Source organism: Dreissena polymorpha, chromosome 6 (assembly GCF_020536995.1).
Source record: "Dreissena polymorpha isolate Duluth1 chromosome 6, UMN_Dpol_1.0, whole genome shotgun sequence".
NCBI lineage: Eukaryota > Metazoa > Mollusca > Bivalvia > Myida > Dreissenidae > Dreissena > Dreissena polymorpha.
Window position 1 is genome coordinate 62048063 of NC_068360.1, and position 12031 is coordinate 62060093.

The following is a 12031-nucleotide window of genomic DNA, read 5'->3' on the forward strand; positions in this document are numbered from 1 at the left end:
TCTCTTAACAATAACACCCTGACACTCGGCTTCCCCTGTTTTTTTTTGCATTCCCGAACAATGTGCACTTCGTAAACTTGGCGACCATGACGATAGGCGTCCGATGATATTGTCCGCCCGAACAAGCGGCACCCGATTAATTTGTCAGACCTGCCAATCGTCTGCCGACTTTTTTTCCTCCGGTATTTCGCGATTGTTTTTCAACTGCCATCTAATAATTTACAGCCCCGACAATCACCGCCTCCATACCATGTAGAATGTTAACGAAGCAACCATCAACTACGACGCTAGGATCAAACAACATGTGTGCATAATGGGTTTAGATAGTTGTTTGGAACGTGGTCGAGTGCGTCTAGAAAGACGACGCCATTGTAGAGGCAGATGTCCACAGATACCGATCTGGACACTAAGAAACAAGAGAGCGTACGAAGGCCACCATCGCTTACCAATCCCATCTGAACAAACTCTGCGAGAAACTAGACAACACACAGCTTTGACTACCGGAATTCCTCGCATCCATAGAAAAGTGTGTTCGGTTAGCACGGTTAGCTTAAGTGCAATAATGACATGAAAAATAGAAAGGTTTATGGCTGGTTTAAAGAGTCTGCTCCTGACGAATCTAGACAATTTTCCTTTAAAAAAGTTTCATTCTAACAAACTGACGTTATCATTTTTCCAAAGGAATGAACGATATGCTGTTAGAAATTGTACGTTAAATTGTGGTTTTACAATATTAAAATGATAGGAAAATGTATTCTTGGAAACATTATTTGGTTCTTAAATAGCGATCTCTTGTTTCAAACAAATACTAATTAAACTTATCAGTCCAAAAAAAATCAACTACGTGTCGATGGGCTTTGTCAATCGCGTTCTTCAAAGATTGTTTTCGCAGTTTTTGCAGCTGTAACTTTGTATTGTAATCCAATGTCCGGTTTGAAGGAGGCGATTTTCTAGGGCTGCAAATCCAAATGATAAGATGACTGTTTAAACAAGAGATTGTTCATGTTGAAAATTTTATCGGGTGCCGATTTTCAAGTCGACAAATTTACGAGGTTTCGATTGTCCGTGATTGCAGAAAAAAACGGGAGGAACCGATTTTACGCTAGCCGTTTTTTACCAACAATCAAAACATCTACTTATAAAATAACTGAACAACTTCCAAATACATTTTAATTATTTATTCTTGGAAGTAATATCATGCCAAAATTTACAAACCACGTTAAATGCACATACAAACGTCAATTGTGGTCTCAAAAAGGGTACATTTGAATTGAATTCCATCGCATATTAGAACGATGAGGCAAAAAATGAGTCCTCATTAGCAAATTTTCGTTTAAACTTTATTTTGAAAACAAACTGTGAGGTGTAAAGGAAATACAAAACAAACTCAAAATGTTGTAAGCAACGACATGTATCTGAAAAGATGTCTTTTCAAGACGCATGTCAAGAATAAGCATGGGACGTTCTCTGAAGAGTATGTAAGAGGCTTAAAGAATTAATTGCAAGTAAACATATAAATATGACCTCATTGATCTGTATCTATTTATGTCCACATACTGATTCGGCCGAATATTGGTTAACTGTATACATGATACATGGTTTTGCTTGACATCTCAAAAAACAAAAAATGCTTTAACATATTAAATGTAAAACGTTATTACACTCATACATTTTTAAAATCTAACACCATGTTAATGCAACTTTGAAACTCCATGTGTGCTTGTATCCCCATATGTATGGGGTACTTGTACTATCACAGTTCTCCCTCTATATGCTTCTGAAAGCCAATTGTTAATTTGGAATTCATGTATCAATATTATTCTGATCCTATTTTTTGGTCACCGCAACAATACATTCTAATTATTACGAGTGCTTTTTCGATAAGCCTTATCTCTGCATTTAACAGTTAATTAAACATATCAATTATCTTGACCGTACTTTATCGTTCAAACCCGAATGCTTGGTTGAACGGGTAAAACTGCTTCTGTAATCCAGAGTTGGTGAATCTAACATTGAAAATACGACGGTATTAATGCCAAGTGCAATTAACGAATTTATTGTATTTAGAGGATAATGATTTCCAACACCGATTGCACTCGTGGCATCATAATCAGGTAGAGAAATGTAGTTCGCAAATACTTGGCCCGATGCCCGCAAATTCTTCTGGAATACCTATTACTAACATTTTAATTTATACAAAAACACTTACATATAATTATTAATCGAACCACGAGCGTCAAAACACTGATTTACCGAAACAAAAGTAATGCCATAAGTTGGAGTGGTTTAAGATTTGTTAACCACTCTTGCAATGTTGTTATTGTAATTGTTAATGAAGTTGTGAACGTTCATATTCTCACTTTACATTCAACGCTTAAAGGCCTAGAGTAAAACTTCTCTATTTGAAGGGGCAGGGCCGAATCTGGAGGGGGGTACACGATTTGTTACAGTGTTGGAAAAGGAGGTAGGGCAAGAAGTCGATTTTTACTCCTAATGCTTCCGATAAAGGTAGTTCGTAAAATTTTTTTGGAATAAGTCCATATTTAAGGAAATGCACTCCCTTAAATAACGATCAATTCCGAAAATCGCTTGGGGATGGTCCTCTTTGGTCATGTAGAGGCATTGAAATTGCCAACCAATCCCCTCTACATTGTCGCCACAGCAAACTTGTTTGGAAAAGTATGTTTGGAATTATGATGTGTCCTCTTACTAGAAACAACTTACTTTTTTGAAGTAAATGCCTTACACCTGAGCAAAATAAAAGTGTTTCTTAATGTCCAACGATGTATATGTATCGTCTTGTCAAAACGTCAAGCATAATAACTGGCCAAAGCTAAAACTATTTGAAGTTTTCTAGTGTCCTTCTGCTGCCTTTGCTCTTCTTCGTCTTTCCACTGAGTCTAACGTTTGTTCTGCTCTAACTCGGAAGATTTTGGATTCCGACATGAACATTTCTATGATATTTATAACTATACATATAATATATATAATTACGGAGCTTACACGCGAACGATAGTTTCTTGAGGGCCTCGAGATAACCCTGTTGCAGGCTACTGAGAAAATCGATTGGGAATAACTCATAAACGTGTTAAGTCATTTGCCATATATGTTTAAATTAATTTAAGAATGAAAAGTGTTTCAACAAGAGTGAAAAAAGTGTGAATACGCTGACATTAATACCTTTAACAGTTATTGATGTCAAATAAAAAGAACGTTTGTTGAATAGCCTGTTTACATTCTCTTTATTTTGATCATTTGGATAGTTTATAATTGTAATACTATCTAAAATCTCGCAAAATTGATCGTTTATAGATATCACCACATACTACAATGTCCACGTGCAAAGCGGCCGTGATGGCGGTGATTATTGCGCTGTGCACGGGTATCTTGATGGGCCAGTGTCCAGCGAAGTGTACTTGTTCCGGAACTGCCGTATATTGCATTGGACAACAACTGTCGACCATACCACTTCCCCTACCGTTCGCTACCAGCTTGTAAGTAACGGAACAATGTATCAGCTGTTGTGTGTGTTATAAGTCTTTCTGTTTGTCTGTCTGTCTGAATAAATGTCAGTCTATTTGACTGACTTTCTATATGTCTGTCTGTCTATCTGTTTAACTGTCTGTATGTATGTCTGTCTGTTTGTTTGTATGGTTGTCTGTCTATCTATCTATCTATCTATCTATCTATCTATCTATCTATCTGTCTGTCTGTCTGTCTGTCTGTCTGTCTGTCTGTCTGTCTGTCTGTCTGTCTGTCTGTCTGTCTGTCTGTCTGTCTGTCTGTCTGTCTGTCTGTTTGTCTGTCTGTCTGTCTGTCTGTCTGTCTGTCTGTCTGTCTGTCTGTCTGTCTGTCTGTCTGTCTGTCTGTCTGTCTGTCTGTCTGTCTGTCTGTCTGTCTGTCTGTCTGTCTGTCTGTCTGTCTGTCTGTCTGTCTGTCTGTCTGTCTGTCTGTCTGTCTGTCTGTCTGTCTGTCTGTCTGTCTGTCTGTCTGTCTGTCTGTCTGTCTGTCTGTCTGTCTGTCTGTCTGTCTGTCTATCTGTCTGTATGTGTGTCTATCTATCTATCTATCTATCTATCTATCTATCTATCTATCTATCTATCTATCTATCTATCTATCTATCTATCTATCTATCTATCTATCGAGCTATCGATCGAGCGAGCTATCGAGCGATCGAGCTAGCTATCGAGCGAGCTAGCGAGCTAGCGAGCGAGCTAGCGATCTAGCTAGCGAGCGAGCGAGCGAGCGAGCGAGCTAGCTAGCGAGCGAGCGATCTATCGAGCTAGCTAGCTAGCGAGCTAGCGAGCTATCGAGCGATCGATCGATCTATCTAGCGATCTATCTATCTAGCGATCTATCTATCTAGCTATCTATCTATCTAGCTATCTATCGATCTATCTATCTAGCGATCTATCTATCTATATATATCTATCTATCTATCGATCTATCTAGCTATCTATCTATCTATCTATCTATCTATCTATCTATCTATCTAGCTATCTATCTATCTATCTATCTAGCTATCTATCTATCTATCTATCTATCTATCTATCTATCTATCTATCTATATCTATCTATCTATCTATCTATCTATCTATCTATCTATCTATCTATCTATCTATCTATCTATCTATCTATCTATCTATCTATCTATCTATCTATCTATCTATCTATCTATCTATCTATCTATCTATCTATCTATCTATATCTGTCTGTATGTCTCTGTGTAAAATTGAGTCGTCTGCTTGATTTGATGGAAGAACTTTCTATGCTGTGAGCCTTTGTAATTTGACTCTTCTCTCGACTATGAGGATTTCCTCTTGTCCACGCATTCTGGTAACAGTACTGTTTTCTGCAATATTCTGCTTGTTCCTGCGTGTTGTAAAAATATAGTCTTTCCATGTATACAGGCATAATCAAATTCATGCTAACCAATTATTAGCTTATTAAACAAATGATAATTGGTTTCGTACTTTCATATTAATCGCTTATTATTTATTTTGATTGTGTTTGTGTTCCAGGAATTTAGGTAACAACATGATCGCATCACTTCCTGAAGATGCATTTCATGGATGGTGGAATCTAGGGGAACTGTAAGCCGCTTTCATCGATCTAAATCAGTAAATAATAAAAAACGAATGTGAAGTTAGACTTTCGTAATTTTCTATATTTCTTCAAACTGTAGCGTAACTGTTTGTCGTTCTCAAATACTGCATATCGGTCTGAAATACAAAATATATGATGACATGACATTTTACATGCGAAACCGAAAGTTTGCAAATAAACGTATCCTTTATCTTTGTAAGATGCCTTTATATGAAACACGTATTGTACATATTCTCTGTATGAACAGTAACTGATTATTAATTCGCTTAACAATTATTCTGTGTTTAATAATGTAAGTGGTGTGCAAAATTAGCCTTTCAATTTTATTTCTACCTTTTCTCATGGGATTTTCATTTTTCATTGGTATTTTCATGATTGTATAATTGGATATTTCCCCCACTTAATAAATGTAACACATTCCGATTGATGTTTAATTGCTTTAAGTAGGCTTTTTATTTATAGATGTACTTGTGTCAAATATTGTTTGAAAGATAATGATGGAAAACAATTACCAATGGGGAAAACATCTTATGAGAAAAATGTTTAATTTCTTGGCAAATATGCCACTATAAACTTGATTTTGCTGTATACATATTATTGCTCAATAGTTTCTTGCCAATAATATTTGTATGACTTTTTTTTAATTTTATCTTTCCCGATATTATTTTTTTCCATTAAAAAAGGGGAATAAACCGGATGGAAAAGTAACCTGCCTTTTAAAACGGTTATAAGTTCTCCTACTTATGAGTGGTGAAACAAATTATTAGCAAATGGACCTGTGTGACTGGATATTTTGAATAATGTTTTCACATGCTCGGAGATATAAAGCCTATTAAGTATTTTTTTGTAATTTCAAACTTGCGACGCAATGAACTTAAACGTATGCCCGCTAGAGTAATGCATATTATTTACTAAAATGAAAACTCACTTTAACTTGCGCACCTGAATATTTGGGTGTATTTTTTTGACATTTATCATTAGTGTGTACAACAGTGGAATAGAGCATATATGTGACCTAAGGACTCAATTCATCGTACAAAATATGTCTGATTTTAATAATAATTACAATACATTGTGCTTCCCTCTAAAATCAGTGTACTTAACACAACTACATAACAACAAAACTATGTTACAGTGTGAAATAAAACGAGAAGTATAACAATAATTAATTTATATAAATACAACTACTTTCCTAAAATATTTTATTTAACAAAATAAGAATATTTCGCCCATTGAATTTGTTTTAAATGTGTTTTTGAAGCGCGTCTTGATGAAAAGTAACTCAGTTTATGTAGTATGTTTGCATCAAAATTATTGAATATTTATATTTACATACCGTTATTGTAATGTTGTTAATGATGTACAATACTTTGTGTATGCCGCTTTTCGAAGAGGAAGAAAAATATTGTTTTGCTGCATGTCTGTCTTACTGTCTGTCTTTAGATCAGTTCGTGTCCGATCAATAACTCGTCAACGAATTTACCGATTGGCGTAATACTTCACATTGGCCTTGGGAAGTAGATGACCCCTATTGAAATTTGGATCACAATGTCAAAGGTCAAGGTCACTATTACACTAAGTGTGGAATTCGTTTCCGATCAATAACTCGTAAACGAATTCACCGATTGGGCTTGATAATTCACAGGTGCATTGGCCTTGAATAGTAGATTACTCCTATTGAAATTAAGATCACTAGGTTAAAGGTCAAGGTTGCTGTTACACATTAAGTGTTATATATTTTCCGATCAATAACTCTTCAACTGATTTACCGATTGGCTTGATACGTATCATGTGCAATTGCCTTAGACAGTAGATGACCCCTATTGAAATTGGGGTCACTAGTTCAAAGGTCAATGTCACTGTTACACACTAAGTGTGAAATCGTTTCCGATAAATAACTCGTCAACTGGTTCACCGATTGGCTTGATACTTCCCATTTGCATTTGCCTTGGACAGTAGATGACCCCTATTGAAACTACTAATTCAATAATCTATTATTTGTTCAAGGTTAAAACTTTCTACTTGAATGTTTAGTTTTTCAACCTTCCATACGAATGTTCACTTTTACTTTGGACTAAATAGTTTAAAGTTTATTTCCACAATGTATGTATACATTAGCACAATTTACCTTTTAAATTGAATAAGTAACTAAATAACATCTAACACTAAGTTTTTGACAATTTAAACTTAAGATGACAATAAATCTTAAAGCATATTTTGACTTTATATCGTATGTTAATGACACTGTTTTTCTTCCTTTCTTCTTCTCATTCCTGAATCAAATTCTTTTTCATTACTCGTTTGTGAGCATTATAATGTACTTAAAAAAATACTAACATTACACTGATCTTAAATAACTTTAATTTACTGAATTTAATTACACTCAGTGAATTGACTTTGAATACACTATTTTAACTTTCTGATTAAACTGATCTTTATTGACTTTTGATTTTATTTACACATTCACTTCTGTGATTGAATTACACTTTAAATCGTTAAACTTCGCAGGCATCTTTACTTGTCTACAAGAACGAGTTTAATACTTTGAAGTTTCGGTAGTCGTCTGCATATCTGGTGTACGAGCCTCCTGACCTGATGTCGGATTCTGAACCCCTGTTTCAAACTTTGATGAGTCATTTTCAGTCCGATAGGATCTGATTACCAAATCTGTTGATATGTTTGGCTGAAAACTAGCCTAAATTGCCTTTAATCGACGATGCTTTCTGTGCATCGTCTGTGCTTTGTCAGTTTCGACATAATATGATCTCGGTTTTGCTTGTTTATTTACCACTTTTCCAAACATAAAGTCATTTCCTTGATGGATCATCTCGGTTGGATTTTCATTTAGCTCGTTGTAAGGCATACCACTGTGCTTATTGTAGTAAAATTCTGATCTTGTTTGCCTTTAGATAATATATTCCACTGCTCTAACCGGAAAACTGGATTGTAACCAACGACCTTCACGCAGCTGAGCTGGTGACTTTCTAATACCTTCTAATGGTATCACCTTTATTTAATAAATATGATTATACACATTAAGTTTTTTTAAATACAAATATTTTAAAACAATAAGGTAGCGCACCCTTAATGGGCACATATCCAAAATAATCTAATTATTTATTATCTTAATCAGCATCATTTCACTGAACTACATGCAAATTTGTAGGTAGGCTTTCCATGCTTTAAAAAAAAATATACCGATATTTTTAAAACAACCCCCACGCTCGGCTTTTGTCCAGTTTATTTTTACCACTGGGGTATATAAAAGTTACATAATTCATTCAAATTTCCAAATATGGGCATGCAGTTGGTGTGTACAGATGCAGTAAAGGTGTTTAAAGTTTAAACAAGATGCAATAAGTATTCTTTTACAGACATTTATTTTTTACAAATTTTAATCTATAGAAGAGCGCCATGAAATGTAAGTGATTACAGTCAAGTAAAAATTGGGTCGACTAAAAACAAAGTGTCATCAAATTCAAAATAGTATAATTTAAGTTATATTTTAAACGTTGTTTTTATAGAAACAATATATACAGCAAAAATACCAAGAAATATACAGATTTACCGTTTACTTTTTGAAATAAAAATAAAAATGCAGCATGCATCATTCGTATTTTCAGCAGTAAATCACCCAATTTAGCCATAACGTTGTTTTAATTCTAAAAATTGAAGGATGTGCATAAAAATTTCAACATATTTAACAATAAACATACCTTATATACAATGGTTAATCAAATTACGTTTGAAAATAAAACGCGTCGCAAAAAGTATGCGATGTCGGCAGGATTCGAACCTGCGCGGGAAGATCCCGAATGATTTATAGTCCATTGCCTTAACCACTCGGCCACGACAACTTCACTTGTGTGCAAGCTTAAATTAGATATCCATAACTAAACAGGTAAAAAGGCTCGTCGATCTTTGAAGAAATCGCGAAATTGTATTTTTTGAGATGATATTTGGGTCAAAGTCAATATTTATTGTGAAAATAATGTATTCTAAAGGAATAACGTAAACATATATCAAAATTCGAAGTTTGAAAAAAATAAAATGCATCTCTCGGAAATAACCGATCATTGAAGATCGGCAATGATCGTAATATAAATCGAGGGAAATCATTAGGGGTGCGCTAACAAAAACACTGTTCAAATGTTATGCTGTGCAGCCATAAAGCAATCAAACGATTTACACATAGAAGTTGATAAATTGTACGTACAGGCCAGAATACAAATATCGCATACCATTTAAGTAATGCAAAAACAAACAAACAAACAAACAATTGCATATAATCAATATGTATGGCGTTAAACAAGTAGCGAACACACAACAACACAATCATGTTACGTCATGATGTTCTAAAATATAATAAAATCTGTACACAAATAATTTGAACACGCGCATATGACCGAATCTCAGAAGTTTTAAAACGAAGCGTTACACATTAATCTATTGACCATACTCTTTGTGTACACATTATTATTTGAAAAAAGAGTGCAGAGTTAAACAGCCTATCAACGAGAAAACAATTGCTTCGTAATTTCATGATCCATACCATGAACATGCAAATAAATACTTATGTCATAAGCAACACAGTTTGCACTATGTTTTTAAACATATACTATATATATATCTATATATGGCATTATCAGATCAATTTATTTCTCACACTTAAATAAAGATTTGAAAAATTTGATAATGATAATGAAAATATGCTGATTATGCTTTTGGGTTTCCGAAGTTCTCAGTCTGTGAGTCTCTACCGCTGTGTGAATGCATATGAACGTTTTTCATATTCAATGAATTCTTTCTCAGTCATCGGTACTAAAGAGAGAAACGGACGTTGAAAGCTTTTTTAAGTGCTGTCCGTTTCACCAATTATAAGAGGCGCTATTAAATATACGTCACCGGTCGCCGTGGTCTAGTGGATAAGTCGTCCGCCTCGGGATCGAGAGGTCGAAGGATCGAGCCCCATTGGGAGCGTTTGTTGAAGGATGGATGTTTGTAATGGGACTTGTTCCGATATGACAATCTCTTGAGCCACGCGCGTTAAACATGAATGGTAATCGACTCCTATCCGCCTGGCGCCTGGCATAGTGATAGCAGTTGGGAGGTACATGGTATACACACGCAACAAGTGCCTCATAGGCCTAATTGGCTCGCCCTTTCAATAGGGGCAACACTATAATAAAAAAGACCATAACCATTACCATAACTTAGCGGCAAACTCCTAAAAGCTGTTTTTTTGCAACGTTATACGAAAAATGGAACCGGTTACTTAATCCATATTTCAAATTAATTTTGAACGGATATTTACTTACTTCACGAACAACTTAATATATACCATAACCAAAAAAAATATCAAGATAGTTAACATGTGGTGATTCTTTCAACATATTTCTTATAAAACATAAATTGTTTTCGTAATTTCATTTATTGATAACTCAGTTCGTTATATGTAACAATTAACGTATTCCTTTTTAAGACCGAATAGCGAACTGATTTTTTCTTCTATAACAACTACATTATCCAAAGCTTATCACACAGCGATGAGCAATATTTAATATGTAGCTATAATATTCAAATATTTGTTTAACACGTGACTACGTTATATGGTTTATCTATAACCAAGGTTCTTTTTAAGGACTGAATTATAGCAATTAGCATATAATTTAAAGCGACATAACTCCTCTGGCCTTATTCAAACCGTTTACAGAACAGTCTTGTTCTTTTGATAATCATCATACAAAATAATAATTATTCAAACTGTATTACATCAATATGAAAATCATGTAATTAAATTCGAATATGGGACGGTATTTTCTTACTTAACTAATAAATAAACATTCATCTAACAGTTAAAATATTGAACATAAAGCTAGGGTGTCAAAACTAATATACCTACATTTTTTTAAATTCGTTATGTTTACTAGTAATTCAGTTCGTTTTTCGAGGCTGAACATGGGATCTGCATTGTTTACACGTGTGCCGTATTAATTAACATGCATTTATGATTTCTAGATATAATTATATATTCTTACACATTTCTACACAAATTGCTTAATTTTTAATATAGTGTCTTTTTTCTGGGCGGAATATGGGTCAGCAACTGGTTCCGTATTCATGGATCAAATGCGATATAAAAAGGCATGGTCTAACTTAAATAATAACTTTACATTTTCCCAACTGTACCAGATGTCTATGAAAACCGTCTGTAGCTTTGATATGAGAGCTTTATTTGATAAAAATATACTTAGTTTAATCAGAGTGAATCCAGTTCAAGTGCGCTTGTGAATACTTATCAATTCTTCCAATTCTTATTCTGTTCAATATATTTCAACTGATGTTAAGTTATTATTAATTGGATGTCTTTTTCGGAACCAATATTTTATTTCTAATTAAAACCGAAAAATAAAATGGTACACGCTCAATTAGAATATCCATGTACAAAATTTATTTCTTTGTAGTCATGCATTCGTAAATTATTATTTCTGCAAATTTAATTTCATTAAATTTTAATGTTTTACTATTCCCGTCTGAATTTGAAATAAGGATCGAATTCCTTACTCAATGTATAATATGAACGACCATCCCAATGTTTTTACATGTATTTATTTTCTTAAAAAAAATATGATGACACTTGTAATTGTTAGTGGTGGTTGTGGCAGTGGAGATGGCGGCAGCGGGGTGGTTGTGGTGCGACTACATGTACTGATTAATAATGGTGGCAGTTGTTTTGGTTGCGAACGTGGCGGTGGTAGTGGTAGCATTGATAGTGATAGTGATGGTAGTGGTGGCGGTGGCGGTAGTGGCGGTAGTTGCGATGATGGTGGTGGTAGTGGCAGCAGTTGATATGTATCTGTTGGTGGTTATGGCTTAACATGATGGAATCCGATGTTTCTGATGATGACAATGATGGGTTAAAGTT

At 34.5% G+C, this 12031-nt stretch overlaps 1 protein-coding gene, 1 long non-coding RNA gene and 1 other non-coding gene across 3 annotated transcripts in view; 2 read left to right on the top strand and 1 right to left on the bottom strand.

Annotated features, from left to right (window-relative positions):
* Nucleotides 1-12031, top strand: part of LOC127835727 (slit homolog 2 protein-like) — a 208169-nt gene that overhangs the window by 73342 nt on the left and 122796 nt on the right. The gene's annotated exons all lie outside the window — the stretch shown is intronic.
* On the top strand, nt 3431-8121 carry LOC127836515 (uncharacterized). Its single transcript, XR_008028806.1, has 3 exons — nt 3431-3494; nt 5022-5093; nt 8016-8121. It is a non-coding gene; the product is annotated as an uncharacterized LOC127836515 (long non-coding RNA).
* Nucleotides 8882-8963, bottom strand: Trnay-aua (transfer RNA tyrosine (anticodon AUA)). Its single transcript has one exon. It is a non-coding gene; the product is annotated as a tRNA-Tyr (tRNA).